Source organism: Lissotriton helveticus (genome assembly GCF_964261635.1).
Source record: "Lissotriton helveticus chromosome 1_1 unlocalized genomic scaffold, aLisHel1.1 SUPER_1_unloc_7, whole genome shotgun sequence".
NCBI classification, from domain to species: Eukaryota; Metazoa; Chordata; class Amphibia; order Caudata; family Salamandridae; genus Lissotriton; species Lissotriton helveticus.
The window spans coordinates 1797313-1817854 of record NW_027611714.1 but is presented as its reverse complement, the minus strand read 5'-3'; the positions used below and the strand labels follow the sequence as shown (position 1 = coordinate 1817854).

General features: G+C 49.4%; 1 protein-coding gene across 1 annotated transcript in view; it reads right to left on the bottom strand.

The window, feature by feature from the left end:
* Positions 1-20542, bottom strand: part of LOC144806422 (uncharacterized) — a 62925-nt gene that overhangs the window by 27090 nt on the left and 15293 nt on the right. The window contains exon 2 of the mRNA XM_078672781.1: positions 12034-12140. The gene's annotated coding sequence lies outside the window, so the exon portion shown is untranslated. The remainder of the gene's footprint in view (positions 1-12033; positions 12141-20542) is intronic.

Sequence of the window (20542 nt, the reverse complement as noted above, 5' to 3'; positions counted from 1 at the left end):
AAAGCGAGTAGTGCATGCGCGCTGCCGCTATAGGCTGAACCTAAAAAAGGCTTGATGATGGAACCAAAACTAGTGGACCAGTGGTAGCATCATTCCACTAATGCGTGAATGAGTGCTTGTGCATGCACAAACGGAATTACACAGGCACCATTTCTTACATGTACTGATCCAAGACAATAGACACACGTTGTATTGTATTGTAATTTCATTTATATTGCGCTTACTACCCCTGACGAGAGGTTGAAGTCTTTTACGGCAAGTAGCACGCTACTCTGGGTCCCTTATAGGATTAGTGTTGAATTAATATAGTGAAAAATGAAAGTAATTAAAGTGGTGGATAGGTTAGTCAGTTATTTGGATTTTGAAGGATAGTGGAGGGGGATAGAAGAGGATAAAAGGTTTGTATTTATATAGCGCTTGTTACCCCTGATGGTGTGTTGAAGCGCACATGGCTCTACAAATAATATTTTGTGCAAAAGTGACAATAATAAAAAGGACAGTGCATGCTGGGGAAAAGTAGAGGAGGAGTGGGTAGAGTCGGAGGGTTCAGGGGAAAGGAGAATCAGGCAAAAAAAAGTGCAAAAGCAAGGAGCATGGAGTTTAGGAATCACATAAGGAGCGAGCAACCAAGCATGAGTTGGGGGAAGAAGTATATGAGAGAAAACAACACACAAGTGAAAGAGCAACAAGGATTAAACTGGCCTATGCATTTAGAGGGAAGACGAAGGAGAGATCTAAACACAAGATCGACAAGGAAAGCCATCAAATACGTGAGTGAGACAATAAAGGCAGCCAAAGGAAAACAATGGGCAGGTGTAGACCCATGTGTGTTCTTGGTAAGCCCGCAATAGGCCTCACGCTGTCTGGAAGGCAAGGATCAAAAAACATGGTTCAAGAAGAACATTCTGATTTTGTGCATATAATCAAGTCACACTGAATTAACATACAATGCACTTATTTACTGAACACAGTGAGCACAATGTATTGATAGAGGCCACAAAATAATTGCACATAATGCATTGTTCTTTGGTGGTAAAGGGACAGAGAAGGAGATATCCAGCCAGCTATTGTGCATTAACTGATATATTACATGATAACTTTTATTGGATGTTTTGCAACAATCACTACAAATATATTGTTTTACACAGTATCTTGAATTTTGGTACATTTTTACAAGCTTGTAATAATGGGAACGAACCTCCTTACTTGTGTCTAATATATTTTTAAACACAAATGAACACTGCAAGCAGAACGTCTTTGAAAGTATTGGTAACAATTGTACTACAAGACTGGCATTGATGAAGAATGGTAATGAAATTGTTCAGATGAAAGATTACTACTGCAAGACTGAAAGAAAGAAGAAGAGAAGATAATCTAATGCCACAGTCAGAATATAGCACCCCGCTCTTTAGCATCCTCGCTCAGTGTACAGTTTCAAGCTCTGGGTGCTGTTGTGAGGCTGTCAATAGGGTTTGCTCCAGCAGAAAGAAAAACTGGTAAAAATGTCAGAAGTCTTGTTATTTCTGCCAATCCTCGCGCAAAACCTCAGCAGCGAAACTTAGGGTGGACACCCTTTGATAGTGGAAGCGATGAGCCATCCTTGTACAGATATTCTGATTAATCCAAGGATTTACAATTTGCATTTCACACCTTGCCAACTCTAGTATGTCTCAATGTTTGGCACATTTCTGTACCCATGCAGCGACAGGACAGAACATTAAGGGAAACAACCTTTACAACGCAACTTTTACAACGCACTACCATTACAACAAAACTTTTACAACGCAAAAACTTTTACAACGCATACCGTTACAACGCATGTTTTTACAAGGCAAGTACTTTTACAACGCATACCATTACAACGTAAGTATTGGTAAGTATATAATTATATTTAAAATTTTATATGTTTGGGTTTTTTTAAGGGGTATTTTTAGGGTTCAGGGTCAGTTTTTAGTTTTTGGGTAAAGGGGTATTTTTAGTGTACAGGGTCAGTATTCAGTTTTTGGGTAAAGGGGTATTTTTAGGGTTCAGGGTCAGTTTTCAGTTTTTGGGTAAAGGGGTATTTTTAGGGTTCAGGGTCAGTTTTCAGTTTTTGGGTAAAGGGGTATTTTTAGGGTTCAGGGTCAGTTTTCAGTTTTTGGGTAAAGGGGTATTTTTAGGGTTCAGGGTCAGTTTTCAGTTTTTGGGCAAAGGGGTATTTTTAGGGTTCAGGGTCAGTTTTCAGTTTTTGGGTAAAGGGGTATTTTTAGGGTTCAGGGTCAGTTTTCAGTTTTTGGGTAAAGGGGTATTTTTAGGGTTCAGGGTCAGTTTTGGGTTTTTGGGGTACAGGGGTATTTTTAGGGTTCAGGGACAGTTTTGGGTTTTTGGGGTACAGGGGTATTTTTAGGGTTCAGGGACAGTTTGGGGTTTTTGGGGTACAGGGGTATTTTTAGGGTTCAGGGTTATTTTGGGGCTTTTGGGGTACAGGGGTACAGGGTAAAAAAAAAAGTAAATTAATTAAATTAAATTAAATTAAATTATATTAATTACAATTAATTTAAAATAAAAAAAATATTATATACTTACCAATACTTACGTTGTAATGGTATGCGTTGTAAAGGTACTTGCGTTGTAAAAACATGCGTTGTAATGGTATGCGTTGTAAAAGTTTTTGCGTTGTAAAAAATTTGTTGTAACGGTATGCGTTGTAAAAGTATGCGTTGTAACGTCATACATCCAACATTAATGCCAAAGCAACCTGAGATCATAGTATACATGTATTTGTAGCAGAAATTTCCAGGTCATCTTTTGTCCAATGCACAGGGTTATCTTACAGTTTATAGTTTTCAGTTGTTCGTTTATGACAGCTGTGGTTGGACTATCAACACTGATTATGGATTAACGCCACAGCAAAGATGTCAGCACTACTGTAAGTGTGTTATGTTATGTTAAGCTTTATTTGTAGAGCGCACGTACACCAGGTTGGTTTCTTGTCGCTGCTCTGAAGGTGTTAGACTAAGGTGTTACTAGTATGCCTGTTTAAATAGCCATGTTTTCAGACGTTTGCAAAAGCTCATGAGGTCTCTGCAGGATCTGATCTCCAGAGGCAGGGAGTTCCAGTATTTGGGGCCCAGGGTGGTGAACTTTGTCCCCCCAGCGCGTTTTAGCCTGAAAGGAGGTGTGGTCAGGAGATGCATATGTGCAGATCGCAGGTTGCGGGTGGGGGTGTACCTATTGATCAAGCTGTTGATGAATTTTGAGTTTTTGTTATGCAGGGATTTGAAGATGATGCATCCCACCTTGAAGGCACGTCTCTGGGTTATTGGGAGCCAGTGTAACTTCTACAGCAGAGGGGTAATATGTTGGCGCCTGTTTTCTTGAAGGATCAGCCTGGCCGCCTGGTTTTGAACCATTTGAAGGCGGTTGATGAGGTAGGCCGGAATGCCAAAGTAAAGGGACATGGCATAGTCGATGTGGGATACTACCATAGCGAGAACTGCCTGTATTTTTGTTTCCTGATTAAGGAAGCTGCTGATTTTCCTTATTTTTCTTAGCTGGAAATAGCATGTTGAGATCACAGATCCAATTTGATTTTTCATGGTCAGGTCATTCTTGATTATGACTCCCAAGGGTTTTGCAGATGTAGAGGGGACAAGGGGTTGTCCTAGTTCTTTAGGCCAGAAGTGGGAGCTCCAGGAGTTTTATGGGCCTCCCGTGAGTATGACTTTCGTTTTGTCCGGATTTAATTTGAGGTGGTTGCTGTTCATCCAGTCACGGATGAACAGCATTGTCGTCTGGAATTCGTGGACAGTGGTAGGGAAGTTATTGATCGGGAATATTAGTTGAAAATCATCTGCGTAGTTGAAGGTTTGGACTTTCCTTTCTTTTAAAGCATGGATCAGTGGGAGAAGGTATAGAGAGAATAAGTGAGGGGAGAGTGAGGAGCCCTGGACATTGCAAGTGTTTTTAATCTTGGGGGTTATAAAGATTCCCAGGCGGACCGCTTGGTAGCGGTTTCTTAAGAAGGGGCTTATCCATTTGAGGGTCGGTCCTTGGATTCCTGCATCCATGACGCGGTAGACCAGGGTGTTGTGGTCGACCGTGTGAAAAGTGGCAGAGAGAACCAGTAGCACTAGTGCTTGGGGGGATCCTCCATCCGCTTTCTCTCGCAGGGAATCCAGGACTAACAGTATCACTGTTTCTGTGGAGTGAGCTGGATGGAACCCTGCTTGGTGAGGGTCCAGGTATTCTGACTGCTCCAGAAAGGCAGATAAGCTTTTGGCTACGTGGGCTTCGAGTAGTTTGGCCAAATAAGGAAGCAGTGAGATGGGTCAGTAATTAGTGAGAGTTCCAGGATCAGCTTCTGTTTTTTTCAAGAGTACGTAGCCCTGGGATAGTGATTTATTTAAGAGGGCCATGGCTGGGTCTGGGTCTGGGCAGGCCGTAAAGGCTTCCTTTAGGATCTAAGTGGGGCAGCAGTCTCTAGGGGAGGCAGATTTTACTTTGGTCATAAGGTCTGTGAAAACTTCTTGGCTTATCATTGGGAACAGTTCTAGCCTTTGTGTGTTTTTAGGTTTCGTTTGGCAAGTGGGCTTTGTGCATATGGGGATGCTTGCTTTGATAATTTTTTTTAAGTTATTCAGGGAGTCGCATAGGGATTGGGAATGTGAGGTTTTTAAAGCCACTTTGTCAGGGTTTGACAGATCATTGATTATTGAGAAGATGTCCTTTGATCGGTTTTTGGAGGTGAGGATTTTAAGTGAGAAGCCTTTGCAGCCAGAATCATTTTTTTGTACGTTTTAAGGGCTTTTAAATAGGTGTTTTTGTCATCAGGTGAGTATTTGCTTCTTTATTTCCTCTCTGCTTGGCACAGGGTAAGTTTTAATTCTTTTAAGTCAGTGGAAAACCATTTCGGCGCTTTGTGGCAACATGCTTGTTGGATTTTCCTAAGAGGGGCATTTTTATTGCTGGCTGTTAAGAGCCAGTCCGACAAGTTTTTCTCACTCTCATCTATAGAGGATTGGGTGATGGGGATTGTATTGGCCAGGGTTTTGAGAAATTGACATTTGTCAACGGTGTTCCAGCTCCTAAAGTATCCACGGTCAGTTTGGGGAATTTCATGTTTGGCAAGGTTATTTATGGAGAATTTAATTAGATGGTGATCTGACTAGATACAAGAAGTTACACCTAAATTTGTCATACTCAGGTTTGTGGACCATACCTGGTCTAATATATGCCCTTTAATGTGTGTAGCGGAGGTGATGTGCTGACTGAGGTTTAGCCCCATAAGTAGGTCAATTTAATTCAGCAGAGTGAGGTCCACCTGCTGGGTCATTGGCCCAGTAGTTGAAATCACCAATGAGTAGTATTTTCGCATGATTTGTTATGAGATATGTCATCTGTTCGCTCAGGTACTGTGGGAACTGTGGTATGCTCTGTGGTGGTCTATAGAGTATGACACAGACTAGAGGGGCAGAATCGGACTCTAGTTTAATCACTAGGTTCTCTACTTGTGGTAGGCCCTCGGAGGTAAGTACTGAGAATTTTAAGTCTTGGTGTATTATAGCTGCAACCCCCCTCCTATTTTTCCCTAGTGTCGGTTAGCTTGGAGAATGAAATAATTGCTAGATAGTGCTGCTAGGATATCAGGGGAGGATTCCTGTGTTAGCCAGGTTTCTGTTATCAATAGGATGTCTGGTCCTTTGGTCGCCAGTAGGTTGTGTATTTCAAGTTGGTGTCTGACCAAGAAGCGGGTATTTAGATAAATAACTGTTAGGGGTTTTACTTTGTTTATAGCTTTGAGGTTCGTGCTTTTACTTGGATGTGTATATTCACTGACTTCTGGGAATGATGATCTTTTTACCATTATCCCATTTGCGTCTACGTTAGCCCAACAGCGCTGGTCGATTGATAGATTGTTGGAGTGGAGTGATTTGAGTTGGGTCGCGGAGTAAGTAGTGATTTGGGCAAAGTGGCTTGCCCCTTGCCCGGGTCGGCCTTGCGTAGACGGGCTTGCCTTTGGCACGCTTTCGGCATGCGCCCGCTGCACTCCCGCGTTGCTGCCGCCATTTGTATCCCTTGGCAGCCCCAGCCCCTCCCCCCCTTCTCGGATTGGCGCTCGGGTGGCGACTCCACTAGGAAGAGAGTAGAGCTGGTGTGGTGGCGGGTTTTGGCTTGGTGAGTTAGGTTTGTTTTAAAATAAGCAGTGCATCAATTATATTTGTGACTTTCAAATTCAAAGCAAGTACAATTTTTAAAAACAAAGCAGTGGTAGCGCTTCACGCAGGCAGCGGCACCTTTAGAGTGGTTGTTCCCGCGCTGCTATCAGCTTTTGTATCCCTTGGCAGCCCCAGCCCCTACCCCTCGTCTCTGATTAGCGCTCGGGTGGCGACTCCACCATGAAGAGAGTCGAGCTGGTGTGTCGGCGGGTTTTGGCGCAGTGAGCTAGTTTTTTTTTAAATAAGCAGTGCATCAATTATATCTGTGACTTTCAAATTCAAAGCAAGTAAATTTTTTTAAAACAAAGCGGTTGTAGCGCTTCAGTCAGGCAGCGGCACCTTTAGAGTGATTGTTCCCGCGCTGTTATCAGCTTTTGTATCCCTTGGCAGCCCCTCCCCCTCTTCTCTGATTGGCACTCAGGTGGCGACTCAGCCAGGAAAAGAGTCGAGCTGGTGTGGTGGCGGGTTTTGGCGCGGTGAGTTATGTTTTTAAAATAAGCAGTGCATCAATTATATTTGTGACTTTCCAATTCAAAGCAAGTACAATTTTTAAAAACAAAGCGGTGGTAGCGCTTCACGCAGGCAGCGGCACCTTAAGAGTGGTTGTTCCCGCGCTGCTATCAGCTTTTGTATCCCTTGGCAGCCCCAGCCCTTCCCCCTCTTCTCTGATTGGCGCTCGGTTGGCGACTCCACCAGGAAGAGAGTCGAGCTGGTGTGGCGGCGGGCCTTTGCACGGTAAGTTAGGTTTTTAAAATAAGCAGTGCATCAAGTATATTTGTGACTTTCAAATTCTAAGCAAGTACAAATTTTAAAAACAAAGCGGTGGTAGCGCTTCACGCAGGCAGGGGCACCTATCTAAGGAAATGCAACGATTAGGCCAAGCTTGCATAAAATATATCAAGGGTGCCACTACAATAGCGGAAACACAATTAAACCATGTGTGCCTAAAATAATACAGGATGAATCACCCATTATGGCAGGATCACTGTTCTGTGAGAAGTCGAAATTATGTCCAAGACTGCCGTCAGTCTTGGACATAATTTCCAAGATGCATCCCTCACAGCAGCTGCAAGTCATCTCCATGAGAAATAGGACTTGATGTCATGTACATATGCTAATTCTTGGCAGGTCACTACGAGCTGATCTGAGTGCTACAGTATATTGCTGCACCAGTAAATCAATGAGGATTCCAATTAAACAGTTTTTAACAAGAGCAATACGTCACTGGTTCTGCAAAAAAAAAAAAAAAGATAAAATTATCTCTTCTCTCCAATCTCACGAGTGTGGATTTTCTTGTGCAGCTTTAAGTAGCCGCTGGTACTGAAAGCCTTCTTGCACTCAGTACATTTATATGGTTTTACCCCTGTGTGGCATCGATGGTGTATTGTTAGATGGGTCTTTGTAGTGAAAGCTTTGTCGCCTTCAGTACATGGCTATGGCTTCTCACCGATATGGGTTCTCTTATGCTCTATTAATGCACAATTTTTAATAAAAGCTTTGTCACACTCAGAACACTTATATAGTTTCTCACCAGTATGGATTATCTGGTGTATCAATAGACATGCTTTAGCAATCAAAGCCTCTTCACATTCTGAGCAATTATGTGTCCCTGTGATCTATAAGCTTGGACTTCACATTGCATACACTCATATGGTTTTTCCCAGTGTGTATTCTGCAGTGTACTATTAGCTGTTGCTTTCTAAAGAAAGCCTTGTCACACCCTGTGCATTTATAGGATTTCTCGTCACTATGAATCATCTGGTGCCACGTTAGTTGTCCTTTCTCACTGAAGGCTTTGTCACACTGCGGGCATTTAAATGACCTTAATCCTGTGTGGCGTGCTTGGTGACTCTTTAAAAATGATTTTGTACTGAAGGCTTTGCTGCACTCCGCACATTTATAAAGTTTTTCCCCAGTGTGGGTGTTGTGATGCTGCCAGAGTTGGTGTTTTGTGAGAAAAGCCTTCTCACACTCAGTACATTTGTGTGGTCTTAACCCTGTGTGGTGTGCTTGGTGTATCTGTAGAAGATCATTTACATGGAAAGCTTTGTCACAATCAGTACATTTGTAACGTTTTTCCCCAGTGTGGACTTTCTGATGGCGCATGAAGGTTCCTTTTACAGCAAAAGACTTGTTACATTCAGTACATTAATGTGGTCTCTCCCCGGTATGGACTCTGTGATGGTTCAATAAAGATTTCCTGAAAAAGAAAGCTTTGTCGCGTTCAGAACATTGATGTGTTTTTACCTTGGAATGGTATTTTTCATGTTGTGAGAGATGTTGTTTTGAAATGAAGGTTTTGCCACATTTTTAACATATATAGGGTCTTAGCCCTGAGTGACTTGCTTCGTGTTGCCTCAGAGATTCACTTCTATTAAACGCTTTCTCACATGTAGTGCATTTGTATGACTTCTCCCCACAGAATTAACTGGTGTCTCACAAGACCTAATTTAAAGGAAAAGGTTTTGTTGCACAGAGTACATTTATTTGGCCTTTTCTCCCTGTGTTTCTTTTCAGGATTCATTAGTAAAGTTTCCTAACACATATTTATTGTTTGAACTAAATTGCTGTGAAATCTCCTAAGAGTAGTGATACTAAGTTGGAGTTGCTGCAGTAAGTCACTCTACTGTCTCATTAAAGCTGAGTTAGCATGGAAGACGTTGTCAAATTCAGAGCATCTGCGTGGTCTCTCCTGTGTTACTCTTCTGATCTTCCGAATTCCCTGTAGCCAGCTTCAATACCTTAGTGTGGTCTGGCTCCTGTATGTTTCTGCTGATGCTCCATGTGCCCTTTACACGTGCCGTGTTATGTTCAGTACATTTGCGTGCCATGTCTTGTGTGAATTATGAGGAATAAAAGTTCTCTTTAATGATGACTTTAGATATTTGGTGGTGTTAGAAATGGGATTTCTGGTTGGCTAAGGCTTGCGCCAAAGTCAGGCAGGAACCACCATTCTAAGTCAGGACAAGGAAGACACCCGCCGAGATAACCCCTGCTCACCCTCTTGGTAGCTTGGCACGAGCAGTCAGGCTTATCTCAGAGGTGATGTGTAAAGCATTTGCGCACGCACCCACCAGAAACAACATACAAGGCCCCCCACAAAAGGAACACCACGCAAGGTTATATAACAATAGCCTTTGTATTATCAGAACACATCAGAATCATAATCACAGGATGTACATTGTGTTAACTGGTACGGGCAATATTTACAAGGGATTATATGTACACAGGACAGGGCCACACGGGCCACTGTCAGGACTAAGCACTTGGTAGAACTAGCACTTTGTACAAATAGAATTAGCACATAGAGCATATCATAACTGTAGCACCAAATAACAAATGTAGCACACAACCAGTAACCACTGGCAAAAGGTAAGTACCACCTACGCAAACCTAACCACCTTAGGAAAATATCACGCAGGGAACCATGAACACACTAGTATAACTATACTAGGAAGAACAACCTCCTAAACATGAAAACACATTCAGAGGTATAGGTAAGACACATGATGCATGAAAACACATTCAGCGGTGTAGGTAAGCAACTTTGTACATGATGCAAAAAAACACATTCAGAGGTACCAGAACACAGGGTGAGCAAAACATACTACACACAGTACATTTCCTAATACCCAAAGCATCAGCACATAAATCAGCATTTAGCGCAGAAATCACATTTAGGTCCAGGTGGTGCCACTGTGCCAAAACCTAAATGTAGCAGCTGCCCACTACTTGCTGGGCAGCTGGGGACAAGAACAGGGCCTAAACGCTGTGGTAGGCCAAATTAGGGATGAAGGAGTGCGACTCACTCCTGAGTCCAACGAACAAGTCCCCTAAAAAGCAAAACCTAAACGGTGCAGCTGCCCACTACTTGCTGGGCAGCTGTGAAACAGAACTGCGACAAGAGCTCTCACTAGCCCTCTGGACAAGGACTGCGCCAACTGCTGGAGCCATCTGGCTCTGAAATAAACAGGTGCATTGGAGCCCTCTGGCTCTTAAAACAACTGGGGCCCTCAGGGGCAGAACACGGGCCCCCTCTGGAGCCTCTGGGGCTCGAAACAAATACTACTAACTGGAGGGGGGCGGGCCGCTGCCAACCGGGGCTGCTCTACCCTCCAAAATGCCCCAGCAAACATGTGGGCGTAGGTAGGAGTCTCCCGTTGGCTCGGAATACCATGATGCCCCCGGGGTCGTGGGAGCCTCTGGCCGGAATCGTTGGAGTCCCTCTCGGGGGACTCTAAATCAATCAATACCCCCAACGCTGGAGTCCCCCCTCGTGGGGACTCGTGAATTATGCAGCCAAAATGCGGGAGAGCAACGGGGGAGCGGTCCGCTGCCAAGCGGGGCTGCTCTACCCGCAGACCGGAGACCCACCAAGACGCCCGCACTCACCATCAGCTGGGAGGCGGCGTCCTCGCTGGGCTCCTCTGCTCTGTTCCACGGGGATTTAGGCTGCGGGGCTCCCTCCTCTGCATGGGAGCCCCGCAACTCTGGTGTGGCGTTCTGCTGGCGGCCCCGGGGCTCTCCCTAATTCACAGGAGCCCCGGGCCACCGGAGGCCATGACACGGCCACGCTGCTCTTCCCGTCTCTGCAGCGGGGCGGGCAGCCAATCGCGGTGGCGGGCGGGACTTCCTGAAGCAAGCGGAAGTCCCGCCCCGCTCCAGGCGCCCGGCCGCCTGACTTCCTGTCTGCGGCCCGGCCTCAGCGGTGATTTAACGGGGGCAAAATGAGGGGTGAGCACCCTTGGTTTAAAAAATAAACGTAGAAGCGGGGTGGGCACCCGCTAAGGAGCACATAAACGAGGTGGGCACCCGTAAATATAAAATACCATAACGAGCATAATGCAGGGTGGGTACCTGCGATGAAGGGGCCGCAGGGGGAATCCCTACGCTCGGGATTCCATTGCACATGGCCACAGGGGAAAGGAGCCCCACGCTCCCAGGGCGCCCACAGGCAGCATCAAGTCCTGGTGCAAGGGCAACAGCAAAGAAACAGGTCCTGGAGGTCAGGGAGGCAAAGCAGGGCCCAGCACACAGGGTACTCCAGCAAGGAGACAGCCCCCATGGCGGTCCCTCCTGGGCCCCACCATCAGCAAAGCTCCCTCTGTCAGGAATCCAAAAACTAGAAGAGTCCTCCAAGCATCCAGGGACATCAGACTCACCACAGGGGGCGAGCCAGAATTGTGTGGGGAAAGCCCAGCCCTATTCAGTTCCCAGGTGCACTCCTCCCCGGCCATCAACATGCAGATCTCCCATTCACCACCGGGGCAGACCCATCCTGAATCCTGGAGCCACGCACACCAGCCAGCTCCAGCCAATCACAAGCCAGACAGTCACTGCACAGACAGGCCAACTTCTAGAAGTGGCACTTCCACACTAGACACATGAATTTCGCACACATCATCGCGCAGCATTCAATCTCACAAGTTCGCACATACCAAACTCGAGCCTGCACTCCCCACACATCAGGAACTAACATGGATACACACATTCCCCATGCATTCCTATGGGAGGGCAGGCCAATCTCACACACGCACTCAGAGAGCACACGCACTTTACACTGCGCCACAGTGCTAAAGTACGCAAAAACCAGAAATCGCTATAATTATCTCAGAGTGCAATGCAAAAAGTTCAGGGGTGAACCTGCCAGAAGGGCCAAGTCCAACAGGTGGATATTGATTGCCTAGCTGGTGTAAGACCGGGAGTACACAGTAATATTTGCTCTGGAAATACTCTTTACAGTAATCACACTGATGGGCAATCTGTAATGGGTTAAGGTTTCCAAGTTTTAGTTCATATTTTTTACCTTAAAATGCAGCAAATTAGTTTGCATTACCTGGTGCCTGGGAAGATGCTTCTTGGATCACAACAAGAAGGTGTCCAAACCTCTGAAAGATACACAAATTTGTTTATCGATTTCCTGTAGGACAGCTGTTTTGTGACCTGTTAGATTGACAGAAAAGTAGAATAAGTGTTTCATGAGACAAATTAAATACAAATCATTTGAAAGAATCTATATAAAATACCTGTTTCTTCAACAGAAGTAACCTATGTGGAAGAAAGATTGGAAATTCTTTGCACACATCAAAGGGTGAATAAACAGGATTATCATTGATTATAGCTCCTCCTCAAAATACAGTTTATCCTAAGACAATGTACACAACACGGATTAAGACGTCCCCCTATACGAGCCTTACTATTATTTTTACACAATCCTCATTTAAGTTTACTCTAAAAATATTCTAAATATAACAACAAACAATATGAGCAATTATGGAAGCAAATAAATCAACATGAAAAGTGGTAAACCAGGGACAAACAACATGAAGTGCTGCTTAATAGAGAAAATACCAACAAGAGTGATCTTTAGATTGTCTTGCAATATTTAATGTACTTTTTGGGGATACCTATATTTTCCTACTAGTCTACTTAAAGTCACCCCATGACGATGAGACTGCACTTATGCCTTCAATGTAGCTTTTTGATATGAACAACAAACTAATCTAACATTTTTAGATCTAGCGTGGAAAACCATCATACAAATGAAAAGGAAGATGTTATGGATCTACACGCTTTAGCCATTGGCTTGTTTCTGGAAGCCGCGGAAAATGAATGCTTATTTTGAAGTATCCTTAATATTTAGGATCAGTTGTTTTGTTCATTTCATTCTCTTTCTTGTTTCTGGTGTCACATACAAGGTTTAATGGTTTGCATTGTTTCAGTGTGTCCTGAGGAGTGCTCCTTTGCAATTAATACATTTAAGACCAGCTGTAAATTGTCTTTGCTCTAGTTTTGAGAGGAACATTGTTGTGCTTATTATAGTTGTACAGGACAACAGCCTTCTACCCCTTCCTTGTCGTTCCTCATCAGCATGCAATGTCAAGGTTTCCAAAATCAAAAAAGTTAATTGTGGTGGCAGAAGTTTTATCTACTGTACAGCAAAAAGATAGACCTCCATACCTTTCTCACTTAACGCCTGTACAAGCCTTTATGCTTTCAGAAAAGGCCTGGAAACATGTAATCAATTATCTCTTTTTGGGACTGGTTCCTCTGCTTGGCACTGTAGTCTTTTCATTTGTCTCCTCTAAAGAAAGTATCACTTAGATGCCCTCAGGCAACAGTTGTGCTTTATAAATAATTGCTGGGATGGTGCAGTGAGCTAAAAAACGGTGATGGATCAAGCCCTGATCTTTGGACTGGGTAAGAGTGGTCTGCTTAATTCAGGCACTCTGTTCATCACCACCCCCTTTTCTGAATCATTATAAATAATTACATCATTTCTTTTCAAAGCCCTAGCACCAGATACCAAGGAGAACTTCTTAGTTTGCCTGGCTATGCGAATGCAATAGCAATTTGTATCTAATTGTCAAGAAACCATTAGGAGAGCTATTAAGAAAAGACACAGTTTGAATGGACTACTGAACAACAGAAAAATGTCGATGTCATAAAAGCTCACATTGCTGGTGCACCAACAATTTGCCCTTTCTGCGTAGGAAAAACAAGTAATTACAACAGATGCTTGTTCGTATAGTGTCGGAGTTAGGGTATCACAAACATAAGGCAATTAAGAGTGGACTGTTGTATTTGTAAACCACACACTGCATGTCTATCTCCAAGAGAAGACAGGCAATGACAGAAAGGGAGTTACAACTGTGTGCATGGACTACGGAACATATTCGGATTAAAGTGTGGGGCGCTCAACTTATACTAAGAAGAGACCAAAAGCCTCTAGTAATTATCCTTTCTCCAAGTGGAGGTTGAGATGCTACTGTCCACACTGCCAGACCGGTTTCCAAGATGCCGGAGTACAGTTTTACAATTGAATATGTGTCTGGGAAGGGAAGCTAACTCTGACAACAGTTTGCTGGCCCAGGTAACCTGTAGCGAGCGGGGAAACAAATAACACAGGTGATACGGATGTTGTATGGACAGAAAGTGATTACCTTCTTTAGGGAGGTGTTCTTTGAGGAAGGTTTTCCAAATTGCCTTTCAAACGACAATGGTCTGCAATTGATTTTGCAAGATATGAAGGACCTTCTTAAGAATAGTAGTGTGGACAACATCACAAAGGCACTTTAAGTAATGAGCGGTTTGTGAGGTTTAATAGAGTTCCGAAAAAATACACTAGAGAGGCGAGGAGTTGCCACAGTGATTGGAAAGATTATATTCCGCAAGATTATAGAGTTATCACATCACTCCGCAAAGTGCTAGATGGGTGAGTTTTTAAACTGCTTGAAGGACGTGAAACTGCTTCTGACTTGCATTCATGGTAGCTTTAACGACCTAATGTGGTTAGGAGCAACAGGGAGAGGAAGTAGAACAGAGGGCTTTTTTGTAGGTAGTACAAAATGAAGGAGAAATATGATGAGTCAAAGAAAGTGTGATCGTCTACTTTCAAAGAAGGCAATTGGGTTTCCAATTGCAAACCAGGGTGAACTGCCGAGAGTGTGGTGACACAGGGTGGCAAGGTTTGGAATGTCCGGAATGTGGCAAATTATAGTAATGGTTTGTATAGTATTGTGCCCAACTTAGGCTCCACCCATCAAAAGACGTAAGTACTTTTATTGAAATGTTTCAGTGTCCCCCAAACTACTGTACCAGGGCGCTCACAGTGGAGATCCGGTTGGCTTTTTCAGGAGACCCCCAGAGCGAAAAAGGTTTCAGGCAGGGCCTTATATAGTTGATGCTATTCAGCCAGTGTTCCAAACACACTGGGACTTTTCTCCCAGGCCATGCTTTCTTTGGCAGATATTTATTTGGCTCAACCTCGGCCAGTTACATTACAAGGACACATTCATTTTTTTGCTGGGCACATGGAAATTAACGGATTTACCCAGAATCACAGGATGTTGAGCCGGCATCGCTGAGACTCGAACCTTGTTCCCAGTGCCAAAGTCAGTAGCTATGGATCATTTTACCATGACCAGCATCACCATGTTCTGCATCCTGGATGCAGGAAAAACCACAGAAGATTTGATTTGCATTCTTATGTAATGCCGCAGCTGACAGCACCATACCTCTCCCGTAAGACTTCTATGAAGGTGGAGCTACTGCAGATTCAGCATTGAACACACAGAGATACCCAACCTCTGAATGAGGAGGGGGGGGCTGGGGGTGCTGAGTGGTAGACAGATTATAAAGCCATCAGTTTCCGGGGGTGTCCCATTACCTGCCACCTCTATATGAAGGCTTTCTGCTGCATGAAGTCCACCTGTTATTGCACCACAGGCAAGCAATCACCAGTCACTTCCATGGGGCTCCTCGCATGCCCCTCCAGGGTACAAGGGCCCCAGGCCTCCTCACATGCCCCTCCAGGGTACAAGGGCACCGGCCTCTTCACATGCCACTCCAGGGTACAAGGGCACCAGGCCTCCTCCCGTGCCCCTCCAGGGTACAAGGGCCCCAGGCCTCCTCCCGTGCCCCTCCAGGGTACAAGGGCCCCAGGCCTCCTCACATGCCACTCCAGGGTACCAGGGCCCCAGGCCTCCTCACATGCCACTCCAGGGTACAAGGGCCCCAGGCCTCCTCACGTGTCCCTTCAGGGTACAAGGGCCCCAGGCTTCTTCACATGTCCCTTCAGGGTACAAGGGCCCCAGGCCTCCTCACATGTCCCTTCAGGGTACAAGTGCCCCAGGCCTCCTTCCGTGCCCCTCCAGGGTACAAGGGCCCCAGACCTCCTCAAATGCCACTCCAGGGTACAAGGGCCCCAGGCCTCCTCACATGCCACTCCAGGGTACAAGGGCCCCAGGCTTCTTCACATGCCCCTCTAGGGTACAAGGGCCCAGGCCTCCTCACATGCCACTCCAGGGTACAAGGGCACTAGGCCTCCTCACATGCCACTCCAGGGTAACAGGGCCCCAGGCCTCCTCACATGCCACTCCAGGGTACAAGGGCCCCAGGCTTCTTCACATGCCCCTCTAGGGTACAAGGGCCCCAGGCCTCCTCCCGTGCCCATCCATGGTACAAGGGCGCCAGGCCTCCTCACATGCCACTCCAGGGTACAAGGGCCCCAGGCCTCCTCACATGCCACTCCAGGGTACAAGGGCCCCAGGCCTCCTCACGTGCCCCTCTAGGGTACAAGGGCCCCAGGCCTCCTCACGTGCCCCTCCAGGGTACAAGGGCCCCAGGCCTCCTCACATGCCACTCCAGGGTACAAGGGCCCCAGGCCTCCTCACGTGTCCCTCCAGGGTACAAGAGCACTAGGCCTCCTCACATGCCACTCCAGGGTAAAAGGGCCCCAGGCCTCCTCACATGCCACTCTAGGGTACAAGGGCCCCAGGCCTCCTCACGTGTCCCTTCAGGGTACAAGTGCCCCAGGCCTCCTCCCGTGCCCCTCCAGGGTACAAGGGCCCCAGGCCTCCTCAAATGCCACTCCAGGGTACAAGGGCCCCAGGCCTCCTCACATGCCACTCCAGGGTACAAGGGCCCCAGGCTTCTTCACATGCCCCTCTAGGGTACAAGGGCCCAGGCCTCCTCACATGCCACTCCAGGGTACAAGGGCACTAGGCCTCCTCACATGCCACTCCAGGGTAACAGGGCCCCAGGCCTCCTCACATGCCACTCCAGGGTACAAGGGCCCCAGGCTTCTTCACATGCCCCTCTAGGGTACAAGGGCCCCAGGCCTCCTCCCGTGTCCATCCATGGTACAAGGGCCCCAGGCCTCCTCACATGCCACTCCAGGGTACAAGGGCCCCAGGCCTCCTCACATGCCACTCCAGGGTACAAGGGCCCCAGGCCTCCTCACGTGCCCCTCTAGTGTACAAGGGCCCCAGGCCTCCTCACGTGCCCCTCCAGGGTACAAGGGCCCCAGGCCTCCTCACATGCCACTCCAGGGTACAAGGGCCCCAGGCCTCCTCACGTGTCCCTCCAGGGTACAAGGGCACTAGGCCTCCTCACATGCCACTCCAGGGTACAAGGGCCCCAGGACTCCTCACATGCCACTCTAGGGTACAAGGGCCCCAGGCCTCCTCACGTGTCCCTCCAGGGTACAAGGGCCCCAGGCCTCCTCACATGCCCCTCCAGGGTACAAGGGCCCCAGGCCTCCTCACATGCCCCTCTAGGGTACAAGGGCCCAGGCCTCCTCACATGTCCCTTCAGGGTACAAGGGCTCCAGGCCTCCTCACATGCCACTCCAGGGTACCAGGGCCCCAGGCCTCCTCACATGCCACTCCAGGGTACAAGGGCCCCAGGCCTCCTCACATGCCACTCTAGGGTACAAGGGCCCCAGGCCTCCTCACGTGTCCCTCCAGGGTACAAGGGCACTAGGCCTCCTCACATGCCCCTCCATGGTACCAGGGCCCCAGGCCTCCTCACATGCCCCTCTAGGGTACAAGGGCCCAGGCCTCCTCACATGCCACTCCAGGGTACCAGGGCCCCAGGCCTCCTCACATGCCACTCCAGGGTACAAGGGCCCCAGGCCTCCTCACATGCCACTCCAGGGTACAAGGGCCCCAGGCTTCTTCACATGCCCCTCTAGGGTACAAGGGCCCAGGCCTCCTCACATGCCCCTCCAGGGTACAAGGGCCCCAGGCCTCCACACATGCCCCTCCAGGGTACAAGGGCCCCAGGCCTCCACACATGCCCCTCCAGGGTACAAGGGCCCCAGGCTTCTTCACATGCCCCTCTAGGGTACAAGGGCCCAGGCCTCCTCACATGCCACTCCAGGGTACAAGGGCCCCAGGCCTCCACACATGCCACTCCAGGGTACAAGGGCCCCAGGCTTCTTTACATGCCCCTCTAGGGTACAAGGGCCCCAGGCCTCCTCCCGTGCCCATCCATGGTACAAGGGCCCCAGGCCTTCTCACATGCCACTCCAGGGTACAAGGGCCCCAGGCTTCTTCACATGCCCATCCAGGGTACAAGGGCCCCAGGCCTCCTCACATGCCACTCCAGGGTACAAGGGCCCCAGGCCTCCTCACATGCCCATCCAGGGTACAAGGGCCCCAGGCCTCCTCGCATGCCACTCCAGGGTACAAGGGTACCAGGCCTCCTCCCGTGCCCCTCAAGGGTATAAGGGCCCCAGGCCTCCTCCCGTGCCCCTCCAGGGTACAAGGGCCCCAGGCCTCCTCACATGCCCCTCCAGGGTACAAGGGCCCCAGGCCTCCTCACATGTCCCTTCAGGGTACAAGGGCCCCAGGCCTCCTCACGTGTCCCTCCAGGGTACAAGGGCACCAGGCCTCCTCACGTGTCCCTCCAGGGTACAAGGGCACTAGGCCTCCTCACATGCCACTCCAGGGTACAAGGGCCCCAGGCCTCCTCCCGTGCCCATCCAGGGTACAAGGGCCCCAGGCCTCCTCACATGCACCTCCAGGGTACAAGGGCCCCAGGCCTCCTCACATGCCACTCCAGGGTACAAGGGCCCCAGGCCTCCTCACATGCCCCTCCAGGGTACAAGGGCCCCACATCTCCTCACATGCCCCTCCAGGGTACAAGGGCCCCAAGCCTCCTCACATGTCCTTTCAGGGTACAAGGGCCCCAGGCCTCCTCACATGCCACTCCAGGGTACAAGGGCCCCAGGCCTCCTCACATGTCCCTTCAGGGTACAAGGGCCCCAGGCCTCCTCACGTGTCCCTCCAGGGTACAAGGGCACCAGGCCTCCTCACGTGTCCCTCCAGGGTACAAGGGCACTAGGCCTCCTCACATGCCACTCCAGGGTACAAGGGCCCCAGGCCTCCTCCCGTGCCCATCCAGGGTACAAGGGCCCCAGGCCTCCTCACATGTCCCTTCAGGGTACAAGGGCCCCAGGCCTCCTCACATGCCACTCCAGGGTACAAGGGCCCCAGGCCTCCACACGTGTCCCTCCAGGGTACAAGGGCACTAGGCCTCCTCACATGCCACTCCAGGGTACAAGGGCCCCAGGCCTCCTCCCGTGCCCATCCAGGGTACAAGGGCCCCAGGCCTCCTCACATGTCCCTTCAGGGTACAAGGGCCCCAGGCCTCTTCACATGCCACTCCAGGGTACAAGGGCCCCACATCTCCTCACATGCCCCTCCAGGGTACAAGGGCCCCAAGCCTCCTCACTTGTCCGTTCAGGGTACAAGGGCCCCAGGCCTCCTCACATGCCACTCCAGGGTACAAGGGCCCCAGGCCTCCTCACATGTCCCTTCAGGGTACAAGGGCCCCAGGCCTCCTCACGTGTCCCTCCAGGGTACAAGGGAACTAGGCCTCCTCACATGCCACCCCAGGGTACAAGGGCCCCAGGCCTCCTCCCGTGCCCATCCAGGGTACAAGGGCCCCAGGCCTCCTCACATGTCCCTTCAGGGTACAAGGGCCCCAGGCCTCCTCACATGCCACTCCAGGGTACAAGGGCCCCAGGCCTCCACACATGCCATTCCAGGGTACAAGGGCCCCAGGCCGAGTCACATGCCACTCCAGGATACAAGGGCCCCAGGCCTCCTCACATGCCCCTCCAGGGTACAAGGGCCCCACATCTCCTCACATGTCCCTTCAGGGTACAAGGGCCCCAAGCCTCCTCACATGTCCCTCCAGGGTACAAGGGCCCCAAGCCTCCTCACATGTCCCTTCAGGGTACAAGGGCCCCAGGCCTCCTCACATGCCACTCCAGGGTACAAGGGCCCCAGGCCTCCTCACATGTCCCTTCAGGGTACAAGGGCCCCAGGCCTCCTCACATGCCACTCCAGGGTACAAGGGCCCCAGGCCTCCTCACATGCCACTCCAGGGTACAAGGGCACTAGGCCTCCTCCCGTGCCCCTCCAGGGTACAAGGGCCCCAGGCCTCCTCCCGTGCCCCTCCAGGGTACAAGGGCCCCAGGCCTCCTCACGTGTCCCTCCAGGGTACAAGGGCCCCAGGCCTCCTCACGTGTCCCTCCAGGGTACTAGGGCACCAGGCCTCCTCACGTGTCCCTCCAGGGTACTAGGGCACCAGGCCTCCTCACGTGTCCCTCCAGGGTACAAGGGCCCCAGGCCTCCTCACATGTCCCTCCAGGGTACTAGGGCACCAGGCCTCCTCACATGCCACTCCAGGGTACAAGGGCCCCAGGCCTCCTCACGTGCCCCTCCAGGGTACAAGGGCCCCAGGCCTCCTCACATGCCACTCCAGGGTACAAGGGCACCAGGCCTCCTCCCGTGCCCATCCATGGTACCAGGGCCCCAGGCCTCCTCACATGCCACTCCAGGGTACAAGGGCCCCAGGCCTCCTCACGTGCCCCTCCAGGGTACATTGGCACCAGGCCTCCTCTCATGCCACTCCAGGGTACAAGGGCCCCAGGCCTCCACACATGCCATTCCAGGGTACAAGGGCCCCAGGCCGAATCACATGCCACTCCAGGATACAAGGGCCCCAGGCCTCCTCACATGCCCCTCCAGGGTACAAGGGCCCCAGGCCTC